Below are 15,868 nucleotides of genomic sequence, written 5' to 3'. Positions count from 1 at the left end.
ACACATTACTATTGCTGCATTATTTAAATAAAATTCTTTTTGTTATTCTTTACTTTTTTGCTGTCATTGTAAGGATTTCTAGTAGATTTAATGTATTGATTTATTGAGCCATTCTGCTTAACTTGCATCATAGACTCCTCAAGATTTACATTTAATATGTAAAAATATTTTGACATGCATAATCTATTTTTATTTCATCAGCGCGTTTTCTTAAGTTATGTATTTATGAACCACATAAACAAAAATATTCTACATAGGTGACAACAAAATGAAGAAAAGTAAAATAATTCCATTAAACATATAATAATCTATGTTCACCATTGAGATCAAATTTTTAAATAATCATATCTTGGCATTTTTTCCTTTATTTCCTAACACAAATTATAATATTCAATACATCTTATACAAAAACCCTTTAATTCTTATTAATAATGTTTTCCAGCTAAAGCAGAATTTTCTGAATATTTCTGTGTGTGTGTGTTTGTGTGCATAAACGAGTATGACTCTGTGTGTGTGTGTGTATGTGTGTGTGTGTGTGTGTGTGTGTGTGTGTGTATATATATATATATATATATATATATATAGAGAGAGAGAGAGAGAGAGAGAGAGGAGAGAAGGACAGAAAGACTATTTTTATATTAGGTAAATATATTTGTATTTGTATGGGAACTCTGTTATAGTTTTGCTATAAAATTTGAACTTAAAAATGAAGTATCTGATATTAAAAAGTTTATAAACAGAAAAATGACATTTCTGATAATAAACAGAAAAATGAAAATTGAAAAAGTATTATCTGCTGGTACATTCTTTATTTTGTAATTGATCTTTTAATATCATATATTGATCAGATAATATCAGTACACAGTGAGACTAACATTAATTATGTGGGAAGATCATCAATATTAAATATATTTGAGAAGTCCAAAATAACAGCTATGTTTCCAGGTTTTTTTTTAATTCATTTTATCTTAGTTTTTTTCACTCTTTGCAAAGTATAAACTGTCACCATCTTCTTTTCTCATATGCTATAGCTACCTAAATAAATTTTTTAGAAAATTTATAATGTATTCTCCAGTATGTTACATGATCTTTAAAGTTTGAGACAAATGTTTTCAACTCTTTTTATGTTATTTACATTGTTGTGATTTTTTTTTTCATTTTATTAGAATACATGTAATGCAAGGTAATATCTCTATATTTCAATGTTGAAATTTTTAAAGGTCTTAATCACAGTACTTGTTGTAATACAGAGTTATATACATACCAGAGAATAACATTAATTTGAAAAGATAGAACATAATGAAAATTAAACAGGAGGATTGCAATTTCAAGGGCAGCTTCAGCAACTCTGTGAGATTCTTTCTCAAAAATGGTTTCATCTGCTTCACTGAAATAAAATGTTAGGGATCTAGCTCAGTGATAGTGTACCCCTGGGTTCAATCTCCAGTGTTAGAAAATAAGTGAATAAAAATAAATGAAAAAAAAAAGAACCAATTAGTTGATAACAATTTCATGAAATGACTGTGTATTTTATAAGATAACACATTAAAGGTTGTTTTTTTATTAGGTAGAACAAACAAAAGGATAAGGTTATTTTGTCCTAATCATAATAATTATGATTTATGGGATTTATTTTGATAATTTTATATTACTGAAAAATTGGTATATTACTTTAGTTATTTATATTTCTGTGTGTTAATAACTAGTTGTCAATTAGTTATATCTAGTGTATAGTGGGCATGGTTTGGCCACCATTCTTTGATAATATGAAACATTTAATCATAAATATGGCTTAAGAATCCTAATCTGGAGGCTTACTGAGGCTGGGGAGTGAGTGGCAAATAATGAAGTATGAAAATAATAACAAGGACTTTGGAAAATGTTTATTTTTCTCTCTCTTTCTCTGATTGATATAAGCGTCTATCTATATGTTTATCCATTTATTTATTAACACGTTTGATTGGAGATTGAAAAGGCAATTTGATATTATTTCTTTTTATATGACAAGGGAGGAAATGGTTACCTTGTCCTCTACAAAGGACTCCAAGATGTGTGTTCTGTTATGACAAGTAATAAAGATTTGAACCATTTGCTATTTGGGAACTGAGGAAATTTACTTATTTTTTTTTCTGTTCCTATTTCTCTATCTAAAAGGTAGCAATAAATATAGCAGCTTGTTTATAGTATTTTCCAATAGTTTTAAATAAATGATGTGGAGACAAGCTTCCATGTAGACAGTGCCCAACAAAAATAGCAGCGACTCTTGTCACTGTCATCCATCTGGTGGTCCTTTGTCGTCATATCACAACAGTGCTGAAGTATCAGAGAGATTTAATCCCTGACAGTATCATTAATTCTCTGTGATCTAAATTGTGATAGCTAATCATTCTGGGTTTGGTTTGTCATAATTCAGTTGGTGATGAATGGTTCCTTTTCCACACAGATGTTTCAAAAATTCTATGCATTGTTCATACACTTTTGGGTGACATTCTTGGAACACATTCAACTGCAGCTATTTGAAATGTTATTACTAAGAGCCCCCCAAATTTTCTTCATGACATTTATCTTCTGTAGCTTTTCCTATTATTTTTACTTACATCAGAAATTTATTTCTAAAAATATTCACTCTTGTCACATTACTTCAGATGTACATTTAGCATAAAAATACAAACAAAATAGAAACTAACATAAATATAATGAATTCTTTTTGTTAGTTGATAAGCTAAACATATTATAGAAGTTTTCTAATTTAGTCCTTCCAGTGATTCTTCATTATAGGTGATTGTATTCCCAATTTTAACTGCTAAAGAGACTGGCAGAATTAAGATGAATTATATTATAGCGGCATCATCTTCTCTTTGTTATTGAAACTTAATGACGGATCTGTCAGTGATTTTCTCCTTCTTGCAATTTAGAACTTAACATGCTTTTATGCACTGAAAATAAATACTAAAAATAAAAGAAATATCATGTTGCACATCTTTGTTAAGGAAATAATATACTGAAAATTCTCAGTATCAGCAGTCAGATATAAGGTAAAAATAAAATTTCTTTTTAATATCTGCATCAGTATTTCTGAGTATAATTTGAAAAAGTGATCTAAGGTATTTGAAAAAAAGCTACAACACTTCAGTGAAATAAATAGCACTGTTATTGTTTTTGAGAAAAAAAATAAACACTCAGGATATTTTAAATTAAAAACTAAGTTATAAAGTTAAGCTATAAAGGATAATATTTAATAGTTTAAATTTAACAAAAACATTTGTATAGGATGGACAAGTATGCATCAAGTATAACTAATCATAATAGAGATACCTGGAAAATAAAAGTGAGTAGTTCTACAAAATATTTAACTGTATCATGATACTATAATAAAGAATTATAGTGTGGACACAAGGTAGCAGGTCTATTATATGAGAATAAAAATTGATAACTAGAAAATTTCTAATTCTTTGAAAATGAATCTGATAAATTAATTGTAGAACTTGAAATTTTTATACTACTAACTTCATTTCTAGAAATCTTGCTAGAAGTTACAGAAAAAAATGTGTGACATCTTATGGATGAGTATATGCATTGTAAGTTAAACAGTAGAACACATTGTGTGTTCAAGTTCTTACAGGCATGACATTAAGCACCTTGCAGCAGAAGAACAAGCTGTAGGTAAATTCTTCTACATGACATTATCACCTGTATCTTTAGTAGAACTGCATAACCATCTCAATAAAATACAGAATGAATGCACATTTAATTAAGGCTGATAGTAATTTTTATGTAGTTTTTCATCTGCCATCATTAGAAATGTAATTAATATATAATTTTCCAACAATAAATATAACATTAGAGTTTCAACTATTTTGCAGAAATATTATTCCTGTCTCACCACAGTGAAAACTTTAATAAACTTTGTATAATTTTAAAAACATTTGTATTAATATTATGCTAATTCAATATTAATAAGAGATCAGTCTAATTTAGATTTTTTTCTAAAAATGGCATTTTAAAACAAAATTGCATATTTATATCTACTTCTATTTTATTTTCAGATGTGTATCTATAAGAAAAAGTGGATTTTTGTGAAAAATAATAAAAAATACTTTTTGCTTAGCTACAATGAATAATATGAAATTTTTAAAGATCACTTTGAAGTATGTACACATTAAATACATTTAATCATATATGTTAATATATATATATATATATATATATATATATACACACACACACACACACACACACATATATACACACACACACACACACACAAACATGTACGCAACATAAAGCAATGTTTGGATGTTCTAGAACAGAAGTATCTAGGGAGTTCTTTCAGATTTCCTTACACTAAATTCTAAATTGGCAAGATAAAATGGATGTATTTCTCTCAATACACCATAAACCAATAGAAATAAAGAAAACTATGATTTCTAAATTAATTTAACAACTACCTGTTTGGTTAAAAAAAATGGCAAGGTTGGGGCTGGGATTGTGGCTCAGTGGTAGAGCACTTGCCTAGCATGAGCGGGACCCGAGTTCGATCCTCAGCACCACATAAGAATAAAGGCATTGTGTTGTGTCCATCTACACCTAAAACAATAAATATTTTTTTAAAATAGCAAGGTACCAAAATTAGAATTCAAATTCATATCTCTATGTATTTTCAAATATTTGACCTCTTTTCATTTTTGCACATGAGTCCAAAATAACAATGAAAATACCTAAATCCACACCCTATGAGACCAAATTTTCACAATAACTAATTACATACTTATTCTATCCATATTACATGGTAACTCCTGGCAATAACTAAAAGTGTTTCTAGTAGTAGTGGTAATAGTAGGTAAATGTTTTTTTTTTAACCACCAAAAATATTTTTTCAATTTGTAATCTCTTTATGGTTTATTCATTATTTCTGCCCACGTGTGGTTAAGAGTTATGTGACAGAACAGCCCTGAATGGGGCTATGTAAGTTTCCTGGAAGTTAGATAACAAAATACCTCAAACTGTGTGGCTAACAACAGACATTTATTCTCTCAAAATTCTAGCAGTCAGAATCTGAAATCAAGGTGTGAGCAAGGCTGTGCTCCTTCTGAGACTCTGGATAAAATCCATCCTTTCCTCTTCCTAGCTTTGGTGATAACCATTAATCCTCTTCAATTTTTGTCAGCTTGCAGCTGCCTCACTGCAAATCTGCTTCTGTTCTCATAGGTCCCTCCCTTCCCATTATCTAATATATAAGTCCTTCAAGCATATTGGTTAAGGGGCAACATTAATTCCCTCATGTTTACTGCAAGTAATAAAAACATAATGGATTTTACCATCTTAGCCATTTTGTTATATACTGACAGATTAATTTTATTCAAATTATAATTTAAAATAAACAACTTACAAGAGTGACAAGCTTATTGCATATTTTTATTTTATAGTCCCAAGCTCTATTAAGTATCCCATTTTGTAATGCCATTTGAACATTCTTAAGTTAGGTATATAAAGAGTTGTTTTGTATTAAAATATGCTGGCATTTTAAATCTATAATTTTCAGTTAGGAATAAATTTTCTTAAATCATACTTAAGAAAAATCAAATAGTAATTCCTTTAAAATAACATCTTAGCCATTTTAAGTGTGTAATAGAGTAATGTTAACAATTCACATTGTTGGAACAACCTAGGTACCCTTCAACAGATGAATCAATGAAGAAAGTATGGTCTATATATACACAACTGAATATTACTCAGCCTCAAGGAGAATGAACATATGGCATTTGCTTGTTAATTGACGGGATTGAAGCTGTCATGCTAAGTGACATTAACCAGTCTCAAAAAAAACCAAAGGCCAAATGTTCTCTCTGAGATGTGGATGCTAACCCATAACAAGGGAGGGGAAGTATAGGAGTTCACTGAATTGGACAAAAGGGAATGAAGGGAGGGGTGGGAATAACAAAGACAGCAGAATGAATTGCACATGATTTTTCAATGTGCATATGAACACATGACCAGTATACCTGCACAAGAATGGGATAAAAATTGGAATGGTTTGCACTCCAAATACACATAATATGTTAAAATACATCCTAGGGTCATGTTTATGTAAAAAAACAAATTTAAAAAAAAGAGAAATAATTGTATATGGATTTTATATTCAAATTAACATATTTTATGCTCTCAGTGATGAGAAATAAAATAATGTTTTATGATAAATAAAAAGAATCACGTTTTGCATATTTTCCTTTCACAGAATGTTTATATGGTCATTTGCTTTTTTGTTATAGCATTCTTTTGTTTCCACTTGAAAGACTCCCTGTAGCAATTCCCCAAAAGGTAGTCTGGTGGTAATTAACTCACTCAGTTTTTTTTTTTTTTTTTTTGGCCAAAAACGTTGTTATTTTTTCTTAATTTTTAAAGGAAACTATTGCTGGTGCTCTCTTCTCAGCTGTCAAATTGTTTTTAGTTTGTGTGTGGGCATCCTTTTTCTTTGAAAAATTAATATATCATATCTGACCTAAAGGTTTCTTCCAAAAAATCTGCTGATGTTTTTCTGAAAGCTCTATGTTAGGAGATAAATCACTCTTCACTTCTTGTGTTCAAAATTCTTTATTTTAATTTTATTTACTTATTTATTTATTTATTTTCTAGTTGCTGATAGACTTTATTTATTTATGTATTTATGGTGCTGAGAATTGAACAGACTTTTATTTATTTATTCATATGAGGTGCTGGGAATCAAACCCATTGCCTCACACTTGCTACTGCTGAGCCACAGCCCTAACCCATCAAAAAATCTTTATTTTAAAATTTTGATAGTTACAATTTGCCTCACTTTGGGTCCTTTGTGGATTCATCTTAATTATTTTTCTTTGAGCTTCTTGAATTTGGGTATCCATTTTCTTTCTCAGAATTGAAAAAAAAAATGTCTTTTATTTTTTCAATTGAGTTCTACTCCCCCTTCTCTTTCTCTTCTTTAGAGATACATGCAAAACACATATTGCCCTGGTGATGTTGTGTTATAAGTACCTTAGAGTTTCTTCAGATTTAAAATTTTATATTTTTAATTTTCTTTTTGTTTCAATCAATAATTTCAAAAGCCTGTATTTGAGTTCAATGAGTCACTCTTGTGCTTGATCAAGTCTATTACTGAGCACTTCTAGTGAATGTTTTATTTCAATTATTGTTTTATTTAGCTTTTTATACTGTCGTGTTGGCATTTTTACATTTTATATGCATTTTCTTAATTTTGTGTCATTTTTAATATTTATTTTTTAGTTGTAATTGGAAACAGTACCTTTATTTTATTTTATTTATTTTTATGTGGTGTTGAGGATTGAACCCAGGGCTTTGTGTGTGCTAGGTGAGTGTTCTACCAATGAGCCACAATCCAAGCCCTTTTGTGTAGTTTTCTGCTGTTCTCTCATAACATATGTAGGTACTTTCACTAGGACTATTTTTCATTTCATGAAATTATTCATAGATTTCAAAGTCTGAGGACTGGTCTTTGTAGAGTTATCTCATTTATTTTATTTATTTGTGTTTCTGTGTTTCTTCATGTGTTTTGTTATTTCTGTTATAATTTTTTGTTTTGTTTTTGCATTTGAAAAACCAGCTACCTCTTCCAGACTTTGTGAATCAGTTTTGCATGGGGGACAAGTTTCACAAATTAGTCAGAAATTTTGGAAGCCCCTTGGATCTTTTATGGGAGTGGTTCTTTTCTGGACTTGAAAAATGATTTCTGAATTAGACAGGTTTGCTGTTTTTTTTTTTTTAGGAAAGTCTTGTACTCTCTTCATCCCCCTGGTATTTCATTGCTATACTGTAGAGTCTGATGCTTAGACAATCCTTTTGAGCTCTCTCTGGTTCTCCGCCCAACTCAGGTATTGAAAGTAAGAAATGTTCTCATATGAGCCTTGAGACAAGTGAGACAAATCATTTTCTCAGACACCTGTCTCTTTCTAAACAACATCTAGAATATTGGAAGCATATCCACACTTGCTCCTAAGAAAGTAGTCATGAATTATGTTTGTCTTGCTGGGTTGGGCATGGTGTTGATAGCAGGTGAATGGAAATGGCTCTTTTACCTCTTTAAATAAAACTGTGTATTCCTGGAATACCCCAGTTTCATAACTGGCTTCTGCAATATTCTTAGTGGATCATTGCACCATAATCATTGTGTGTGAATATTTGTGAGGAAGTGAGGTCTGGGGCTTTATATTCTAAAAAATTTCAGACATCACTCAAGTAAAACATTTTATTTTAATAAAAAGTCAATCTAGGCTATTCATATTATAATGTGACTTTCATTCAAGTATGATTTCTTAAATGTGAGCTGCATTGTAGCATAACATTCATTTTACAGGAAAGCTTAAATACACTTTGGCCGCTTTTATCTTATGGCTCATTGAGTAACTATAAATAATAACATTTATGATATTTGTGGTATTGTTCAAATATACTAAACCTTTTGGGTTTTCAAGGTGCAATGTTCTTGTAAAATATGTATTATTTAAATAATTTTTCAATGCTGAATAGCTGAATGTATCCAATTAAAGTCATGCAATCTCCAAATTTATAATTCAATTTTCTCAAAAAAGTTTAGTCAAATAATATTTTTTCTGAGCCCTGAAATAAAGGAATCTGATGAGCACACTTAAGATTTTTATATTTTAAGGTGTTAGATTATAAACCAAATCTGAAATCAAAAGAATTTTCCATTTAATTTATAATGTTTGATAATTTTTCTCTTATTGTTTCATTGGAAATATTTTGCATTATTTTAATTTATTCTTCAGAGCCCCTATATATCCTAGATTTTACCTGTTAATACTCTCCCATATTTCATGAAATTCTGCTCCTATTCTCTTAACATCTTTTCTCCATGATCAAATTTCTTTGCCAATATTATGTATATTGTCCTTGTTTTGTCAATATCTATTTTTCAAATGATGTAGTCTGCTGGTAATACTTTCCATTAAAATTTTAATTTGGTTAAATGATTCTTCAATTTCAAGAGTTTCCAAATTGTTCTTCTTCAAAATCTATAACTCCTTCTTGACATGATTTTTCTCTTCTAATATTTCCTCTCTGATTCTAAACCTTACCTCATTTTTTACCTCTTATGTCTACTTATCTTTGAACTTTCTAAATTTACTCCTTGACATTTCCTGCACTGCGGTATCAGTAAAGTCTACTATTGAATCATTCTGTTTTTTTTTTGAATGTTTCCTTCTCTTGTTTTTTTTTCATATTATTTATGTATCAATCCATGTATTCAAATGGATCTGAAGCAGTGGGGTTTCTACTCTACCAGCTTTTAGTAATCCTGTTGGTTTCCAGTGCCTCAGAGATTAAGGGAAGTCAAATAACTGCAAAAACCAATGCATATAACATATAGGATTAAATTAAGTACTTAGTTCCTATTATGACATCTACAATGTTGATTGACACAATAAACAGAAATTGTAGGGTCAGCAATTTCTATCAGTAAAAATAGTAGTTAATCATGAATTATGTCCATCATAAACTCAAACAATTGCTATTATCTATGACTTCCAGTGTTTTAACTGCTTCTATTGCATTAGTAGTGGGGTCTGACATTATACAAACTAACCAGTGGTAAGAGAAGTTAAAAATAGAGGTAATTAAGAGTAAAGAAGAATATATCAGGGAGACAAATATTTGCAATTTCAAAATAGGACTGATCTATAGACAACAGAGTATGCATTATTTATGAGGTGGAAGAGAAGAAATAAAAGTAAAAGAAAAATTAGAGGAAGAGTGAAAGAGAACAATGAGTCTGGCTTCTGTTGGTTTATCATCTATTTATTTATAGATTTTTAAATTACTGCATTATAGACATACACAACATTGAAATTCACCATGCTTTATTCATAGATGTACAGAGAGAGTTTAGTTTGTTTCATTCTACTGTTCATCCCTCTGTTCATCCTCCATGCCTTCCCTATAATCCCTTCCACAGATATCTCTGGTATTTTTGATGGATGCCCTCTTTTCCATTATGTGGTCGAGTATTCACGTATTAGGGGAAACATTCGACCCTTGGCTTTCTGAGTATGGCTTATTTCACTTTGAATTGTGATCTCATTTCATCAATTTTCTACCTAGTGCCATTATTTAATTTTTCTTAATGACTAAGTAAAACTTCATTGTCTATGTACGCCATGTATTCTTTATCCATTAGTCTGTTGATGGGTTTGATGGCTGGTTCTCTAATTAGGTTATTATGAATTGTGTTACTATAATCACTGATGTGCCTGTGTTTCTATATGCTGATTTAAGATACTTGGGTATATACCAAGGAACGAGAGAACTGAGTCAGATTGTAATTCTATTCCAAGATTTGAAAGGGCTATTCATACTGTTTTCAAGAATGGCTGTACTAATTTGAAGTCCTATCAACACTGCATTACTGTACATTTCCCCATGAATTATTCTTTTTTTTTAAATTATTTTCAGGTGTATGTTCAGTAAAGTGTATTTTGGCATATTATATATACATGTACTATAACTTTCCATTCTTGTGCTATACATACTGTGGAGTTACACAGGTTGTGTAATTCATATAAGTACATAGGAAAGTTATGTCTGTTTCATTCTACTATTTTTCCTATTCCCATCCCCACCTTTTTCTTCATCCTTGTATGTCTAATCCATTAAACTTTATTCTTCCTTTCCCCCCAAATGTTCTGTCTGATATGTGGATCCCTGCACATTATTCTTGATAATTGATATTTTGAGTGGAGTGAGATAAAATCTCCATGTAGTTCTTTTTGAATCTAATAGTTTTATTGAAGTATAGGGAAAGAGCAAGAACATTATAACAGACTTTCTCTTCCTTGTAGTTTTGATTGTCGTTTCCCTGATTCCTAAAGTGTTGTGTGTATATATATATTTACACACACACAAACACACACACACACACACACACACACACACACACATACCACTTGTTTTTTTTTTAAGCAATGTCTTTTTTAGATTTTTTGCCCGTTTAAATTAGTAATTGGGGTTTAATATTTTTTAGGTTTTTTTAGTATTCTGTATATTAATTTCCTGAGGATCAGATGAAAAATATTTTCTCACATTGATAAGCTGTTTGGTCACATTCTTGTTTCCTTTGTTGTGCAGAAGTTTTGAAATTTGATTTCATCTCATTTATTGACTGTTAGTTTTATTTCTTGTGCTTTAGAAGTCTTGTTAAGTTGATGATTTTGTCATTATCTTGGAGTGTTGGGCCACATTTTCTTTAAGCAACTGGAGAGTTTCTGGTTTAATTCCTAGGTCTTTATTCCACTTGGAGTTGGCTTTTATGCAGGGTGATAGGGATCAAGTTTTATGTTTTTCACATATGAATATCCAGTATTCATAGCACCACTTGTTAAAGTGTCTCTGTTTTCTTCAACATATTTTTGGCCCCTTTGTCGCATATCAGGTCACTTTATCTATGTGGGTTTGTCTGTGTTTTCTATTCCACTCATCTTCAGGTCTGTTTTGGTGCCAATATAATGCTGTTTTTTCGTAAAGCTCTGTGATATAATTGGATATCTGGTACTGTGAAGCTCTCAGCATCACTCTTTTGGTTCAGGATATATTTGGATGTTCTGTGTCAAAATGAATTTGAGAAATGTGTTTTGTCTGTGTGTTATGAAGAATGTCTGTGTTGTGAAAGATGTCATTGATATTTCAACTGGGATTGTACTGAGTCTGTTCACTGGTTAAGGTAGTATGATCATTTAGATAATATTAATTTTTGCTTTTTCAAGAATATTAGAAATATTTTCACTTCTTAAGGTTGTCTGTGATTTGTTTTTTTTTTTTGCCATTTTATAATTTTCATTGTTGAGGTTTTTCATCTCCTAGATTAGATATTTTCCCAAGTATTTTCTTTAGGGTTTTTTTAATGAGACATTTTTCTCAATTGTTTTGAAGAGGGTTTGCCATTGCATTGTAGGAATGCAATTTATTTATGTATTGTTTTCTTGTATCATCTATTTTAGTAGATTTTTTATCATCACTATAAATTTTCTGATGTAAAATTTTCATGTCATCAGTAAACAGAGGCAACAGGACTTCTTGATTCCTATGTGTATGAAATTAGTTTATTCTCTTGCCCTTTTTCTTTGTGTGAGATGCAGCCATGGGAAGTGGACTTCTACTGTCTGTTCTGTTGATACACAGATTAATAGTGTCAAAAATCCTCGTTTATAGGAATGGTGATTACATGGTGTTGACCAGGCAAAGTATAAAAAAAAAACATTGCTAGGTGAATATGTGTGTATGTGTGATTTTTGTAAATAACATGTTTCTAAATAGCATGTTTGTAGTTTTTTTTTAGATACCCAAAGAGCACCCTAATCACCATATATTAAGAATCACTGCCCACACTAAAAATAATCTCTATCATGTGAACTCCCTTGTAAAAGCCCAAATGTGTGTGTTTACTAGCTTTGATTATATGAGTCAATTATAATTTTTCAGAATTTAGAATTGTTTAGAAGCAATGCTCATTAATAATATAATTAATTATTAAAAACTGATGAATTTTGAAGAGATACTTTTTTGAAATGGTTCTTTCTTTTTTTCTTTCTTTCATTTTCTTTGCATTACTAAATCTCTGTTTTGTGTTTCTTTTTGGGATAATGATGAAGTACAGTGTTCAATAAATCTTTGATCCACAAGGGAGCTTATTTTAATAAATTTTACATGTTTGAATTGTACAAACATATATACAGTGACAAAATCTAAAGAAAATGAAAGTCATAGAAAATTCTCAATAAAGATTTAGCTTAAAATTATATTTTAAGGAATGACTTAAGGTAAGAACACATGAACTCAACTTTCTATAATTTGGAATACTTGGTCTATAAACAGATTTTTTGAAAAATCAGCAAATGTTAAATTTCCAAAAGTAACCAATATTTGTTACTATTTATTGGGAGGAATGGTAGAATAAAGATTGAAACTTGAACCTCAAATCTAAAGCACTGTGAAGGTGTTTTGTGCAAGATCAGCCAGCTCAAGACAGAATTGGATTTTAGGGCTTCTAAGTTTCAACCAAGTGTCTTTTATTTTTAAACCCCCTCAGACATACCTGCAAGCCAGATTTATATCAGTTAGTTTCTATTAGGTAATAAACCACCTCAAAAGTTAGTGGCTCATGGAAATAAAATATATATATATATATATATATATATATATATATATATATAGAGAGAGAGAGAGAGAGAGAGAGAGAGAGAGAGAGAGAGAGGACAGTTGTGCTACCTGGCCCCAACTCACTCCTGCACCCATTGTTAACTGCTTCTTGACTAGGTACCTAACTGAATCTTGGGTGAGCTCTACTAAACATCTGACTCTGCAGCTGAGAAAATATGGTCAATTCTTCTTCACAAGATTTATCACCCTCTATCTGGCCCACTGTTGTTTGGGAGAGACAGCTACCACAAGAGAAGATCAGAAGGAAAACAGGGAAAGCTAACAAGAACAAAAGATAGTGAGCAAGAGGAGGGTAACACAAATATAGAATAAAAGGGGTATCTGATGTGAGATGTTGAGATTTAAGCAGAAATGGAGAAAGAACAGGAGAAAGAATGTAGAGAGAGCAAGGAATCTCCTCTTTGGCTATAAGCTCTTATATCCTTCTTTTTCACAGATGTTGCAACAGTGCCATCTAGAGGAGTCGACTCCTTCTGCATATATTAAATCAAGCTGTACCATGTCAGAGATGGCAATGTTTGCCTTAACATAAGGCATGAAAACTAGTTCTATTATTTGTCAATATTATGCATTCCAGGCCTTGAAGCCTTTCTTCAAGGTACCAGACCTCATGATTGTACATTATATGGATGACATTATTTTAGCCCACCCCTCTGCAGAAGACCTAGATTCCATCTTCCAACAAGTCCAATTAACACCAGAATACTGTCTACAGGCCAGGTCTGCTGCTCCCGGGAGCCCTATTTTCTTGAAAGACTAGGCACACTCTCCCTGTTTGCCATTCCCTCAGACCCTAAGTTTGTTGTTTGCCATTCCCTCAGACCCTAAGTTTGTGGAGCTTGGTGCTGAGAACCCTCAGTGTATTTTGCATGCCCTCCAGTAGCCACGCCCCTGGTAGATGGTGCAAGAGACCTCAGTTGTCAGCACTGGTGGGAGCAGTAGCCGGGAGTTTCCTGCCACAGGTCCCACGCCACTCCTGATTCCCTCAGTCTGACTATCATGCTCATGGGAGAGCTGGGAGGGGCCCTTATGGGAGAGCTGGGAGGGGCCTTTAATGTTTCCCCGCTGTCTGGAGAGGGAAGGCTGGGGGTTACACACCTGTCACCACTGGTTTCAAAGAAGTTATCTTCTCCGCCGCATTCTGGTGACATCAGTTCTCTGCCATGGTGGTATCCCATGCAAATGGCGACAGTTCGTTGCCTTTGCCAGGTGACCAATGCAACGGGTGTGTCCTGACTGGCGATCCCAAGCCCTGTCTCAATCCTGTGGCCACTGCTTATGAAGGCTCCATTGGTATTAACCTCTGCAGGTTCAGAAGTGCTGACCAGTTGTTTCAGCAGGATTCTTTAGTGCTGCGTCACAGCAGTCTGTCTGCCAGATGCAGGCAAACCAGAGCTTGAATTCAGCTGATCTGGGCTCGATGTGTGTTCTGAGAGGCCCAGACTGTTCGCCCCAGATCCACGTCAGCTCAGCATTGCCTAGTGATCCTGAGCAAACAGCATTTAGACAGTTTAAGACTCCCTATGCCCGTGCAGCTGAAGACATCAGAGACTTGATCTCTACACGCCCACTGCCATGTTGGATCTCCCCATGTTCTAATTTTTGGAGAATGATCCATACCCCTTGTCTTTAAGAAGATTAATTCCTGAAGCTTACAAATTCTTATTAAAGGTTAATACTCAGCTTGGTGATTTGCATTTTAGCCAATAGAATCCTGATAAGGGCATTATTACTATAGTTTAGACCCCTCAACTATTCCCACTGGTCTTCTTTTCCAGGAATAAAGTAGCCTTCTAGAATCAGTGCATCTTTCTGCTGTTTTTTCTTCTAAAATTACCCCCAAATTAGTATGTTTTGTGTAATGGTATTACAACTACATACTAGGACTCTTCAATTATTTGGGCATAAAACCTGATAAATTTGTTTGCCATTAATTAAACAGGAAGTAAACCTCCATTTGAAAAATAATATCCTATTTCAGGATTCAATTATGACTTTTCTATTGGTTAATCATTTACCTCATTGCAAATCTATCCAAGATTTAATTGATAAAACAGTTTACTTTTTAAAGATAATTCGTGATGAACAAATTCCTGGAGCTAACCTTATCTTTACTGATGCCAGTTATTCTGCTGGCCTATTAATTCTTATTTATAATCTTACCAGGGATGAATACAAAACCCGAACTTACAAGGAGCTACCTGCCTCATGCCAATTATTAGAGATACAGTCAACCACTTGGGCCACTGAAGCTAAGTCACAAGCTACATGTATTACTGATAATGTTTATTGTACCCAACTTATAGCCAGGTTTCCCTGTTCCTTTATTAAAGGAAAAGCAAAATCAGCTTTGAATATACTTCTTCATTCTTCTCAAAAAGTGCTCCAAAAATATACTAACTCTCTGTTCATCACTCATATCAGAACTCATATGTTGAACCCAGAATGCAAAGCAAAGACCACTGACTTTAATTTTAAACCAAATTAAAGCAAGTTTATATTGTTTTCACAAGAGAGCTGATCAGTGACTGCCTCACCCAAGAGTAGGGCCAGAGTACAGTGCCTGGTCTAAGAGCAGGGAAGTTCTTATAACATAAAAAGTTACAAAGGTAAATGTCTTGGCAGCTTACAGCTGATAGTGTCC

Source organism: Callospermophilus lateralis (assembly GCF_048772815.1).
Source record: "Callospermophilus lateralis isolate mCalLat2 chromosome 8 unlocalized genomic scaffold, mCalLat2.hap1 SUPER_8_unloc_1, whole genome shotgun sequence".
Lineage (NCBI taxonomy): Eukaryota > Metazoa > Chordata > Mammalia > Rodentia > Sciuridae > Callospermophilus > Callospermophilus lateralis.
This window is presented reverse-complemented; position numbering follows the sequence as displayed.